At 39.5% G+C, this 13,281-nt stretch overlaps 1 pseudogene; it reads right to left on the bottom strand.

The window, feature by feature from the left end:
- Positions 1-1,051: 1,051 nt before the first annotated feature.
- Positions 1,052-1,150, bottom strand: LOC132315280 (small nucleolar RNA R71; annotated as a pseudogene).
- Positions 1,151-13,281: the final 12,131 nt, after the last annotated feature.

A 13,281-nucleotide genomic window follows, 5' to 3' on the forward strand; every position in this document is an offset into this window, starting at 1 on the left:
CAAGCAAGGAGCTAAGCAAAAGCAAAGGAAAAAGGCAAAATTCTAAAAATTTGCAAGGCTAAAAATTGAAAATAAATTGAAGTGCTAAAGGACCCTTTGTGAGCTCTTTCTTAACTCAATCTCTAGTTAAATCGTCGGCCCGCATGGAGGCTTATATTTCAATTCTTAGATAAATCGTGAGCCCACGTGGAGGCAATTTACTTTTCTTGCATATTGTTAATAGCATGGGAGTATGGGAACATTGTATGTGGAGGAAGTTTGTTGATTGTTGATTGTTGATTTGTTGTGAAGGTGAAGTGTTTGTCATTATTGCTTCTTGTGTTGCATTGTGCATGCATGGTCGTAGATCATTGAGACCCACTCTTGTCCCTCTAAATTTTCATCTTCAATCCGTTGTTCGAAACCCTAAAGGAAGTGGAAGTTCTAGTCAATCCATTTCATCAATGGAAGGATATAATGAGGACCATGTGGAGGACCTTAGTTACATAGACCAACAAGGCATCCTCTACCCCAATGTGTATCATAATAACATGCAAGTACCATTAGGCATACCGAGGCCATTCTTTCATCCACCACAATAACAAGGCCAAGTTCTATTGGGAATGCCAAGGCCAATCTATACTCCACTACCTCCCATTATTCAAGGCAATTAAGGTGCCCATGTTGCACCTCCAATTGATCCTCCCCTTGCTTTAAGAGATCACTATGTGCCTAATGAATATAATGCACCCACATGCATTCAGTTGCCACCATTTAGAGCACACCACTATGAGATCAAACGACAAACCATTCAAATGCTTCCTAACTATCATGGACTTCCAAGTGAAGAACTTTACAAGCATTTGGATGAATTTCTTAAAGTATGTTCCACCGTGAGATACACGGACATGCCGGAAGAGGTCTTAAGGCTTAAACTTTTTCCATTCACCCTTAAAGACAAGGCAAAATATTGGTTTAACAAACTTAGACCTTTTTCAATAACTTCTTGGGCAGAAATACAACAAGGGTTCTTGAAGAAGTATTATCTGGTTTCTAAGACCAATGTCATGAGAACCTCAATTCAAGAGTTTTCACACGGGGATGGGGAAACGTTCCATGAAGTATGGGAAAGATTCACTGAATATCTTAGGAAGTGTCCACATCATGACATACCTAAATGGCAATTAATTCAATATTTCTTCGAGAGCTTATCGGACAATTACAAGGGCATGGTTGATGCTTCCATGGGTGGCTCTTACATTGATAGGCATGAAGATGACGTGTGGCGTCTTTATGAGAGCATGAGTGAAAATTCTTTGCATCGAACTTTATCTTCTAAGAATGGTAAGAATTCAAGTGGAAGGAAAAGTGTTGGCTTACATCAAGTCGACCATTCCAATGAAATAGCCGCTGAGATGAAATCTTTATCTCAAAGGTTTGATCAATTCTTGATTAACCAAAACTCGGCAAATCAAGTATCTTCCATCCCTAACAATTCCCAATATGCATCCAATGAGACATGTATGACTTGTTCAAGTGTTTTACATTCTACTTCCAATTGTCCCCATGGACATGTGCAAAGTAAGCATCATGAACAAGTCAATGCAACTTTTGTTAATCAAGGGAACAATCCTTATGGCAATCATTATAATCCTAGTGGGAGGAATCACCCAAATTTCTCTTGGAAAACCAAGGGGAAGGCTCAAACCCTCCCCAAGGTGGTTTCCAAGGGAAATATGTTCCACCTCCAATGCAAAGCCAAGGTTCCCAAGGATATAGACCATTTCAATCATAAGGAAACCAATTCTCTGATTCTCATTTTCCTAATCAACCATCATATTCTCAAGGAAATGCTAGGAGTCCCGCTTTTGAAGAGAAAGTTTTGATCGCTCTAGGCACTCTAGAGGCGAATACTCAATTGCTTCATTCCCATTCTCAATCCATTGCTAAGCTAGAAACCCAAGTAGGGCAAATAGCTAGTACTTTGAATGCTATAGAGAAAGGGAAAATGCATTTGAATGACCCACAAAAGCAACAATGTGTTTTGGAGACTCATTCCTCATCGGAAGGTCAGACAATAGAGCATGTCAATGCGGTGATAACCTTGAGAAGTGGGAATATTGTGGACAACCAAGTAGGTATATCCAATAAAGAGAGTGAACCGGTGCAACCACAAGTTGACACCCATCCCTTTTCTTATCCTATTCCTCCTTCATTGCATATGCATGATTTTTTAAATGAGAATATCTTGAAAAGTGATTTTGAAAAGAAAAATTTGCAAAATGATTTCAAAACTTCTTGTGTTGAAGAGACTTCAAAGAAAATGTCTGAAAAGGTTTTTAAGCCAAGAGCTCCATTTCCGGATGCCTTAAAAGGATCCATTTCAACTGACAAGCAAAAGGCCAAAGCAAATAAAACTATGGATGTGTTTAGGCAAGTGAAAGTCAATCTTCCACTTTTAGATGCAATCAAGAAAATTTCGGCTTTTGCAAAGTTCTTAAAAGACTTATGCACCCAAAAGAGGAAAAACAAAAGCCAAGCACCTAGGAAAGTGGTCTTAATTGAGCAAGTAAGCTCAATTTTGCAGCATAACACTCTTCCGAAGTTTAAGGACCCCGGTTCACCTACTGCTTCATGCATCATTGGAGATCATATCATTAATCGGGCTCTTCTTGACCTAGGAGCAAGTGTTAACCTTCTTCCATACTCGGTATATGTCAAATTAGGCTTAGGAGACTTGAAACCGACGTCGGTGGTTTTGTAACTTACCGACCAATCCATCAAAAAACCTAGGGGTATCATTGAGGACGTATTAATTAAGATTGATAAATTCTTGTTTCCCGTTGATTTCGTTGTCATTGACATGGAACCGGTCCCAAATCCTAAGAGCCAAATTCCCGTTATCCTTAGCCGTCCTTTCTTGGCAACCACGAATGCCAACATTAATTATAGGACGGGGATAATGAAGATCTTATTTGGCCACATGAAGGTGAAGTTGAATATCTTCAATCCGACTCCCAACTCATTTGACAAGCATGAAGAAGTTAATATTATGGAAAAATGTCATAACCATGAATGTGAAGGAATAGAGTCTTTGCTTGAAACCAAAATTCCAAAAAGCTCATCTTCAACCTTGAAACCAAAGAAAGTTGTTTCAAAGTCTTATTTTGAAAGGCATGGAAGCCCAAAGATTGTTTTGACCAAGAACCAAAAACGTCTTTTGAGCTTAATCCAACAAGTTCCTTAAAGAACCATTTGTTGGGTGGAGTTCAAAACACTTATCACCCCATCAAGGAGGGGATGCACTACAAGATGTTTGATCCGGGCTAAAGAGCCCAACGTCTTGCTAGAGACGTTAAAGACTAGCAAGACATTTCGTAGGGTGTCAAAACCCTATTCCTCCCTCATTTTTATCTCTAATTTCATTTCTTGCGAAGTCTAGATATTGGCTTTGGGTTCATATGCATTGCTAGGAACTGTGATTAGGATTACATGCACTTTTATGTTGAAATTGAGCATTTTGCATAAGTTCGATCGATCTCAAAATGAGTTCGATCAATCGAACTTCCCACCTGCATCAAACCTGCATCCAAATCACTCTCTGTCCAATCGTTCGAACAAAACCATCATATTTCAGCTCTCTGTCCCATCGTTCGAACTTGTTCCTAGATCGATCTTTAGTTCTTCGATCAATCTAACTTTATCTTGGATCTATCTACAGTTCCAACACTTAAAAATTTTGAACCTGCATCCACCTACATCCAAAAGCCTCTTTGTCTCATCGATCGAACATTTCTTTAAATGCTTGCATTCTCGATCGATCGAACATTTCTTTAAAGGTTTGCATTCTTGATCGATCGAAAGTATTCTGAGATCGATCTTGGAGAAATCGATCTTTGTTCTTTGATTTTCAATTTTGACTTTGTTTTGACTTTGTTTTAAATTGTTTATTCAATATATATATATATTATTTTTTAATTTTTATTGTCATTTTTATTTTCCAAAATATATATAAATATATATATAAATAATAATAATAAAAATAAATAAATATTTTTCAAAAATCCTAAAAATACTTTTACTTTTATTTTTTATTTTATTTTATTTTTTTTTCAAAAAATCCCAAAAATATTTTGTCACTTAAGAGGAGAGATCGATGTCAGTTTGATTGATCTGAGAATTCAGTTCGATCGATCGAACTGGCAAGGGAATGTTTTTAAAAATCGATTCTGGGTCACTCGATCGATGATGAGCGCTGAAAAGTGCGTATTTAAACCCCTTTAGCTTAGGCATTCTAGTACATTTATCTATCTTACTTTACTGTTTTAGATTGATTTCGTATTATTTCCATTTTCAGGCACTTATCCCGAAAATAAGCTAACTAAACCAAATAAGAGCAGAAATGAAGCAATTCTGGGATAAATCAAAGAAAGGAGCCAAGTGGAAGCAAAAGGAAGAAAAAGGTGGAAATCAACATCTTCGATCGATCCAACATGATCGATCTCAGCACTTTAAGATGGATCAGAGCCATGATGACATTTTCAGAGATCTCAAAAGTTCGATCGATCCAACATCATTCTTCGATCGATCGAACTGCTTTATCCTTATCTAAATGATTGATCTTATCTAGTTGTACCACCCTACCAACCACTTTTGTCCTTTTCCCAAAAATATCTTCAAAATATCTCAGATTTTTCTTTATCCAAAAAGCGCCACCAGTGAGGATCGGTCCAGCCTAAGTTCGATGGATCTCAGCCATATTCGATCGATCTAAGTCTAAGGTTTGATCAATCGAACTTCCTCCAGTGCGAAAAAGTTAAATTTCTAGCTCATTGAAAGTTGTCATTTATCCAATCATTGGGGAATATTGTGTGCACGACCCCAGCTTATTTTGGGTGTCATTTGACCTACCTATATAAGGATAAGGATTGCTTTTTACAAGGAGGACCTCATACCATACCATATCATATCATATCATCTCTTGGAGAGCAAGCTTAGAGGATGAGGAGGCTAGAGACACCATTGGAGACACTTCATTAATCAAGGAGCAAATCTCTACCATGGAGTTAGCCCTTGAGGATTGGAGAAGCATTACTATGAGTGGCTAGACATCCTCTTGGGGCTAGAGTTAGCCCCAAGCATGCTTTCTACATCTTGATTTTGTGTATTATTGAGGGATTAGTGTTGTAATACATGTTTTGACACTTTTATATATAGATCTTGTTTATTCAATGATTTATGTGGTTTAATGCTTCGAATTGATCATTTCAATCTATCCATATGTCTATGTATGCTAGAATAGATGTTCATGTGTTTGTCTCTATTTCTTGTGTTATTGATGCATGTCTATGTGCATTAATGCTATAGATCTAGAGATTGTCAAAACATTGTGCTTAAAAGAATGCTCTTGTGATTTTCTAGATGGTCCATGCTTATTTCTTGATGGATTGTGCCTCTCCCTTAGCCTAATTAGTTTAATTTCATGTCATTACCTTAATTGTAGTGTAGTGGTAGCATAGTTGTTAGATGGGAGGACAATCCATGGTTGTTGTTTGATGTTCCATACTTTTAAATGCAAGTGGCATATGTCTCTAACCTTGTGGTGTATTTGGCTTGTGAGCTTAATGAAAGGATTAATGACTTGTTAGCTATGTTGTGCTTTTCACATGCTATTTAGACAATATATACTTAATTGCTAGATATATTGTGCTTTTCATATGTTGATTAGACAATTGGTCACCCTTGCTAATTGAATCAACCAAACACACACACACATCAATATTGCAACACATATTTCCCTCATTAGTCACAAGTTAAGGGTGTAGAAAAGTATTGTTTGGTGGTGACCTCTAAACCCCAAGATTTCTCTCTCTCTTACTTACTCTTCATTGCATTCAATTATTTAGTTTAATTTGCTTTCTAGTTTAATCAACCAACCAATCATTTGTTTGATCACTCGACCTACTAACCCTAATAGCAATTCCACAAGCTAGTATGACTCCAATCCCTTGGGACGATCCCTACTCACTCTTGCTACTTTAGTAGTAATGTTGGTAGTGGTTTCTATAAATTTAAACTTGACCCAAAAGGCTTTTCTTGAACCGTACATTCACTACATTATTTTGGCGTATATCAAGCGGCCATCGTCAATCGATTTCACAAGAATCGATCTCAAACCCTCATTTCACCCTTTGCTGCTACATATAACTCTTCTCCACCTCCGGCGAGACTCTGGCGACCATCCCAAGCGTCTAATCTCTCTCTCTCTCTTCTCGGATCTAGGATCTCATCTTCATCTCACCTTCTCTCTCGATTCCGGTAAAATCCGAGATCTTATATGTGACTTCAAGCCTCGATTTGATAAATACATGCTCTAATTGTTAGATCTATGTTGTTTTGATGATGCATATCGCCATTAATGAAGCTTCGAACCTTTGTGTATATATATGTATATATGTTTTGAATATGTTCTTGATTTGATTTGATTTTGGGGGTTATGGGCCTAACCAAGCGACCCAATATGTTGATTTGTTGTGTATATAGGCCCACGACCATGTTCGTGATGGCCCCGTGCCATCCACATCACAGATCTGTGACTTTCGAGTTTCACCTCACATTTTGATCGATCGAACTTTTTATTCGATCGATCTGTAACAGATCGATCTCACTTATTCTCGATCGATCGAACTTCACAGATATACTTCACACATTTCACACACCATCTCTTGTGTTTCATGCTATCTCATACATGCCCAATGCCTGTGTTTTCCATATTGGATGCATTCCATACTTAAACTGTCTAGCATGCTTCAAATCATGTCACTCATTCCTTGTCACTTGCCTAGATTCATGTTCCTTATCTATTTTGTCTATCCTATCTGACATACATGATTCTATCAACTGTGTTTTAATTCTTTATACCGGTACTGACTTCCTTTTTGCAAGTTTTCATTTTATTTTTATAGGCCATAGCTAGGGTCAAGACTGTAGCTCGTGGACACTATCACCGCAGGGCCAGGCAGAGTTTGGATGATGAGGCAGGTCCATCTCATGCCCAGGACCCCATTCAGGAGGAGCCAGCAGAGCCCACTCCACCTCAGTCTCCAGCTAACAATCGACTACAGTCTTCAATCGAGGCATCCTCTTCACAGGCTGACGCTGAGGCTAAGCACATACCATCTCCATCACCACCACCAGCTCAGCCAACCCAGCACTTAAACCGGCCATTACCTAGATGCTCACGCCTTCGGGTGGCTCATGGGTCGGTCTTCGACATAGATTACTTCTCCCGGTCTGTTCTTACTAGAGCAGCATATGACGATATAGACCGGAGGGGCATCTCAGCCATACTAGCCCCTGTTACATACCCAGTATACCCGAGGTTGGTCGGGATGTTCTTTCAGAACCTCCGACCTGCCCCGAGTAACCTAGCGGAGCTGCGGACTACCATCGATGGCCACCCTATCAGTATCACGGTGAACACTCTTTTTAGATCCTGCCATTGTCCACACGTCTGCCCTCCCGATCTCCAGGATACCTATCCTACTCTATGGAGGCCCACATATGCAGACATAGCCATTTTACTTACAGGTCACTATGCCAGTGGCGAGACTTTCACCACCTGGACTTATCTGCCAGACGACCTATGGTTCTTCAATTCGGTGTTATACCGAAATATTTTTATGGCCGGCCATAAGACATAGAGGCGCGACGACTATCTTACAGCTCTATATGCCTTCTATACAGGGCACTAGCTGTCTATTCCTACGCTCATCTAGAGCGTGATGATAAAGCTGTATGTTGACCATATCAGCAAGGCGAAGCCCAAAAGGGTTAAGTATCTCCCATTCGGCCATCTCATCATACAGATTCTGAGAGACCAGTGCTATCCCTTCCAGCCACGGGAGCATAATGAGTTTGGGGCCTGTTCATTCAAGAAGAAGGATTGGGATAAGAGTTACAACACTCTTATCAAGAGTCTGTGGGACGACGCTGCCGAGGTAGCTGAGGAGTTAGAGTTAAAGGAGATGGAGCAGGCAGCAGCAGCAGCAGCAGCAGCAGCAGCAGCGCAGGCGGCGGACGATGTACCAGTCAATCCACCTGCCATGCATATAGATATTGACTTGGAGCAGTCTGCAGAGGACCAAGAGTATCACTCTCCGGCTGGGTCGCCCATTCATGATGAGAAGCAGGCTCAGGATCATTATTCTCCCGATCCAGCGGTACCTGAGGCTCTAACATAGACACCCAGCTTTAGAGAGTGACTCCAGGCTTTGGAGGATGCTGTAGTATCTATCCGCGCCGACACGGTCTCTATCCGAGAGGATACTGTCTCCATCCGAGCTGACATTACATCTCTCCGTACCGATGTCATAACTGCATTGCGAGACTTATCTCGAGATATCTGTGGAGCACGCCCTGCCCGTCCTACCTCCTCTTCCTGGTCTTTCTATCCCTTTACTCCTGTCGTTTTATATATCTGTGATACATTATTACTGTTACTCTATTTTTGCGGCCAGTCTGTTGGCCCTAATATTGTGCTATGATGTATATTATTTCTGTTTATACATGCTATATGTTCGATGTCACACCTTGTATTGATATATCTGTTTGTGATTGACTCCATCAGGTGTATCCCAGTGACTTCAGTGAGCGAGAGTACTGCCCAAAATTTTCAGGACCACCCTTATACCACTCTCTATTTTCAATTGCTATCCCATTTACACTTGCATGTCCACTATGCACTATTATTATCCCTTTTTTTATCTGATGAGTTTTATCCAAGTGCCAAATTTTCAGGACCACAGTCAATCCCAAGTTTGGGGGGGCTATGCCACCTACTTTGGATACTTTTGTTCCGGCTAGTCTTTGCTATAGTTGCACTGGTATACTCATTCCTTTTGTTCTCTTTGCACATTGAGGACACTGTGCCATTTAAGTTTGGGGGTAATAATGTGATTTACAGTGTTTGCTTTAAATTCAAAAATTTTAGCATGACTTGTGTATTTGAGAGATTTTCTATGATTGGTCCATAATTAGCTATGATTTTGATCTTTTGAGGACTATATTGCTTAGAATTTAAAAATTGCTTGACTTGAGAGTCCAATACTCTTTGTATGCCTTGTGGGTGCCATTTAAGAGTAAATTTTTTGAAAGATTGATATCTTGCGTGCACTTGTGGTCCACATCATCCTGATTTTGTGATTGTTTTGAGATTCACTTTAGGATTCTACACTAGCACAGGCGTACACTAGAATTCATTTGTGGGGTACATGCTTTGTCGATTATTAAATTGGTTATATCCCAATTGGGCTAGTGGTGCATTAAAAGCTTTCATTCTTGATAAAGGTGGATAACAAACCCTTTTCATTAAGTAACCAGGATTCTAGCCTCATCAAGCACTGAACTTCTCACGCCGAAAGGTGGAGGGCCCAAACTCTAGGTTAATAATTGATTTTAAAATAAATAAATAAATAAATAAAAGAGAGAAAGAAAAAGAAAAAGTTGCAAAAGCAATAAAAAGTGAGGACTTCTCCCAAAAGGTGAGAAGTGGGAAATGATTAGATGGAGGTTGTTTTGGTTTGTAGCCTAGTTGATTTGAGCTTGTAAGTCCTTAGGGGTGTTTGAACACCTAGTGCCCTAAAGCCATCTGGTTTGGGAGTTATTAACCTAACGCTCGACCTCATGGATCGCTAGAAAGCTTAATAGATCAACACATTGCACTATGCTTCTATCTTTGATCCTATAAAAAAATAAAATATCGAGTGAAAAGAATAAGTGCACCTAGTTGAATAAAGCTTTAATAAAAGGTCCACTTTTTGTCTTGATGATCGGTACTAGATTTGTGTGCTAGTTTGAGGGTAAGGATGTGATCGTTTCTTTAGTTGGCTAAGATAGCAACATATTTGATGCCGGTCCACTCAAAAAGGATTCTGGAGTTATTTTGATTTTCATGATCATTTTCTTGATGTGTGCAGGACCATACTTGTTTGCTTGATGTTGAGATTTTGGGAGATTGCTTGGAAATGTTTGAAAATTTGCATACTTGAGGTAGTTTTCTCCCGATGCTTGTTTACAATATTGATGCCTCTTTTGAAAGAATGAGCTTAATGTTTGTGGGTATCATTTTTGAAAACCCTCACGAGACTTCACTCGTCCACTAGGGGTAACCTAGGGGTTTAAAAGGCTTGTTGCATATGCTAAATGTAACCGTGTTCCCTACGAAAGTGGCGTTATCCATTTATTGCTTTCTAGTTCATAGTTTTATAGTTGTTCATTTCATTCCTTTACTTTCTAGTTCATTGCTAGGGACTAGCAATATTTAAGTTTGGGGGTGTGATGAGTGCTGAAAAGTACACATTTAAATGGATCTGAGCCTGTTTGTCCCTATTCGAAGATCTCAAATTTTGATCGATCCAACTTGATTATCTGATCGATCGAACTTTCTTATCCTTATCCACATGCTAAATCTTATCTAGCTGTACCACCTTACCAACCACTTTTGTCCTTTTCCCAAAAATATCTTCAAAATATCTCAGATTTGTTTTTATCCAAAAAGGCATCGCCATAGAGGATCGATCCAGCTTCAATTCGATAGATCTCAGCCATGTTTGATTGATCTCACCACAAGTTCAATCGATCGAACTTCCCAAATCCCGAGAAAATCCAAATTCCAGCTCATTAAAAGTTATCTCATATCCAATCATCAGAGGAATATTGGTGTACGAGCCCAGCTCATTTGGGGTGATATTTGACCTACTTATATAAGGAATATGAGCCACTTTTTGAGGGAGACTTTTGATATACTTGAGAGGCACAATTTTCATATCTTAGTAAGGAAGAAAAGAAAGGAGGAGGCTAGAGACACAAGCTTGGAGTTATTCCATCAACCAAGAAGAGGAGCAATCTCTACCATAGAGTTAGCCCTTGAGGGTTGGAGGACACCATCCATGAGTGGCTAGATATCCTCTTGGGGCTAGAGTTAGCCCTAAGCATGCTTTCTACATCTTGATTTATGTATTTTTAAGGGGATTTGTATTGTCATACATGTGTTGACACTTTTATATATATAAATCTTGTTTATTCAATGATTTATATGATTTAATGCTTCCAATTGATCATTTCATTCTATCCATATGTCTATATATGCTAGAATAGATGTTCATGTGTTTGTCTCTATTTCTTGTGTTATTGATACATGTCTATGTGTGTTAATGCTATAGATCTAGAGATTGTCAAGACATAGTGCTTAATGGAATGTTCTTGTAGTTTATTTGATAGTTCATACTCATTTCTTGATGGATTGTACCTCTCCTTTAGTTTAATTAGTTTACTTTCATGTCATTAGCTTAATTGTAGTGTAGTTGTAGTTTAGATGTTAAATGGGAGGACAATCCATGCTTGTTGTTTGATATTCCATACTTATGAAAACATGTAACATATATCTCTAACCTTGTGATGTGTTTGGTTGTGAGCTTAAAGAAAGGATTAATGGCTTAATTTGATATGTTGTGCTATCCACCATGTTACTTAGACAATATATGCTTAATTTGTCATCCATGCTTGTTGAAACAACCACACACACACTTTGTTGCAATACATGTTTTTCCCCCTCATTAATCCTTCATTAAGGGTGTAGAAAAGCTATGCTTAGTGGTGATCTCTAAACCCCAAGATTTCTCTCTTATTTTCTCTCCATTACATTTAATTGCCTACTTTAGTTTAAATTGCATCTTAGTGTAATTTAACCACCAACCAGTCTTTTGATCACTCGACTTACTAACCCTAATCTTGATTCCTCAATCTAGTACGACCCACCAATCCCTTAGGACGATCTCTACTCGCCCTAACTATATTTTTAGTGAAAGATAGTAGTGGCAATTTCTAAATGTAAAACTTGGCCACATTCATCTTAGCTCTACACCATTATCTCTTGGTAACACAAACCGTGGGGTTTTCGGGGTGCGACCCCCGAGGCCACACCAACTGTAGTGGCCTGTAAGTGCCTCAGCCATATATGCATAAGAAGGCCTCCTTTCTAGAATGGGACAATCAATCTCAAGCTTAAGAGGGTAGGCATACGGGCATCGGCAGGATCTGGCCAGAGTCTCCACTGTAATGCGGATAGGATGGCCATCCACGGTAGTGCGCAGCTCTGCTAGATTACTCTGGGCAAGTCGGAGGTTCTAGAAGAACATCCGAACAAGCCTCGAGTAAACTGGGTGTGTGACAAGGGTTAGAATGGCTAAAATGCCCCTGTGGTTGATGTCCTCGTAGGCTGCCCAGGTCAGAATATACCAGGAGAAGAAGGAAATATCGAAGACTGACTCATGCGCCACTGTAAGGCGTGAGTATCTCGACAGAGGTCTGTCTAAGGCCTAGCCTAGCTGTGGATGAGGTGGATATGGAGAAGGTAATGGGGTATGCTCAGCCTCATCATGGGATGATGAAGATGCGAAGGGCGAAGACTGTAGTCTAAAGTCAGCTGATGGGGATTGAGCTGGATCTGCCTCTGTATAACCCTCTAGCTACTTAGGCTACGCAGGATCCGGGACCTGGGATGGTCCTGCCTGATGCTCGGGCTACTCCCGAATATGAGAGGGCTCACCTGGCCCCTCTATCCTAGGCTTGACTCTCCGCTCATACTGTTGCTTGGCGACAGTCTTGACTCGGGCCATGACCTGCAAAAGAACATAACACTTGCAAAATCAGTAAAAGATAATAAAGATTTGAGGCACAGAATATAGAAACATGTATGTCAAATAAGATAGACAACACAGGATATGAATCTACGCAAGTGATGATGGAGCTAAATAAATAGTAACATGAAGTGAAACATGCTAAACAATATAAGTATGAAATGCATCCAATGTGGAAAACACAGGCATTGGGCATGTATGAGATAACATGGAATCACAAAAGATAGTGTGTGAAGTATGGGATGCAAGTCTATGAAGTTCGATCAATCACAAAAATGTGAGATCGATCTCATAAGTTCGATCGATCTTGGTGCGATCGATCGAAGAAAACTTCGATTGATCGAACTGCTAGGGGCAATTCGAAAAGTCACAGATCTATGACGTATCTAGCATGAGGGCACCTAAGCAAGCTTGTAGGGCCCTCTCACACATCAACACAACAAGATTGGTCACTTGTTTGGCCCATGACCCCTAAAATCAATTCAAAAATGAAATATATACAAAACCATATATATACATATATATACATGCTTCATCAAGTAAAAAATGGCAAGAATCAAACATGGGAAGCTCAGATCTAACATGGCAAAAATATATGATTGAA

Source organism: Cornus florida, unplaced genomic scaffold, assembly GCF_030987335.1.
Source record: "Cornus florida cultivar Cherokee Brave unplaced genomic scaffold, ASM3098733v1 CherokeeBrave_3.0.0_Hap2_Chr06, whole genome shotgun sequence".
NCBI lineage: Eukaryota > Viridiplantae > Streptophyta > Magnoliopsida > Cornales > Cornaceae > Cornus > Cornus florida.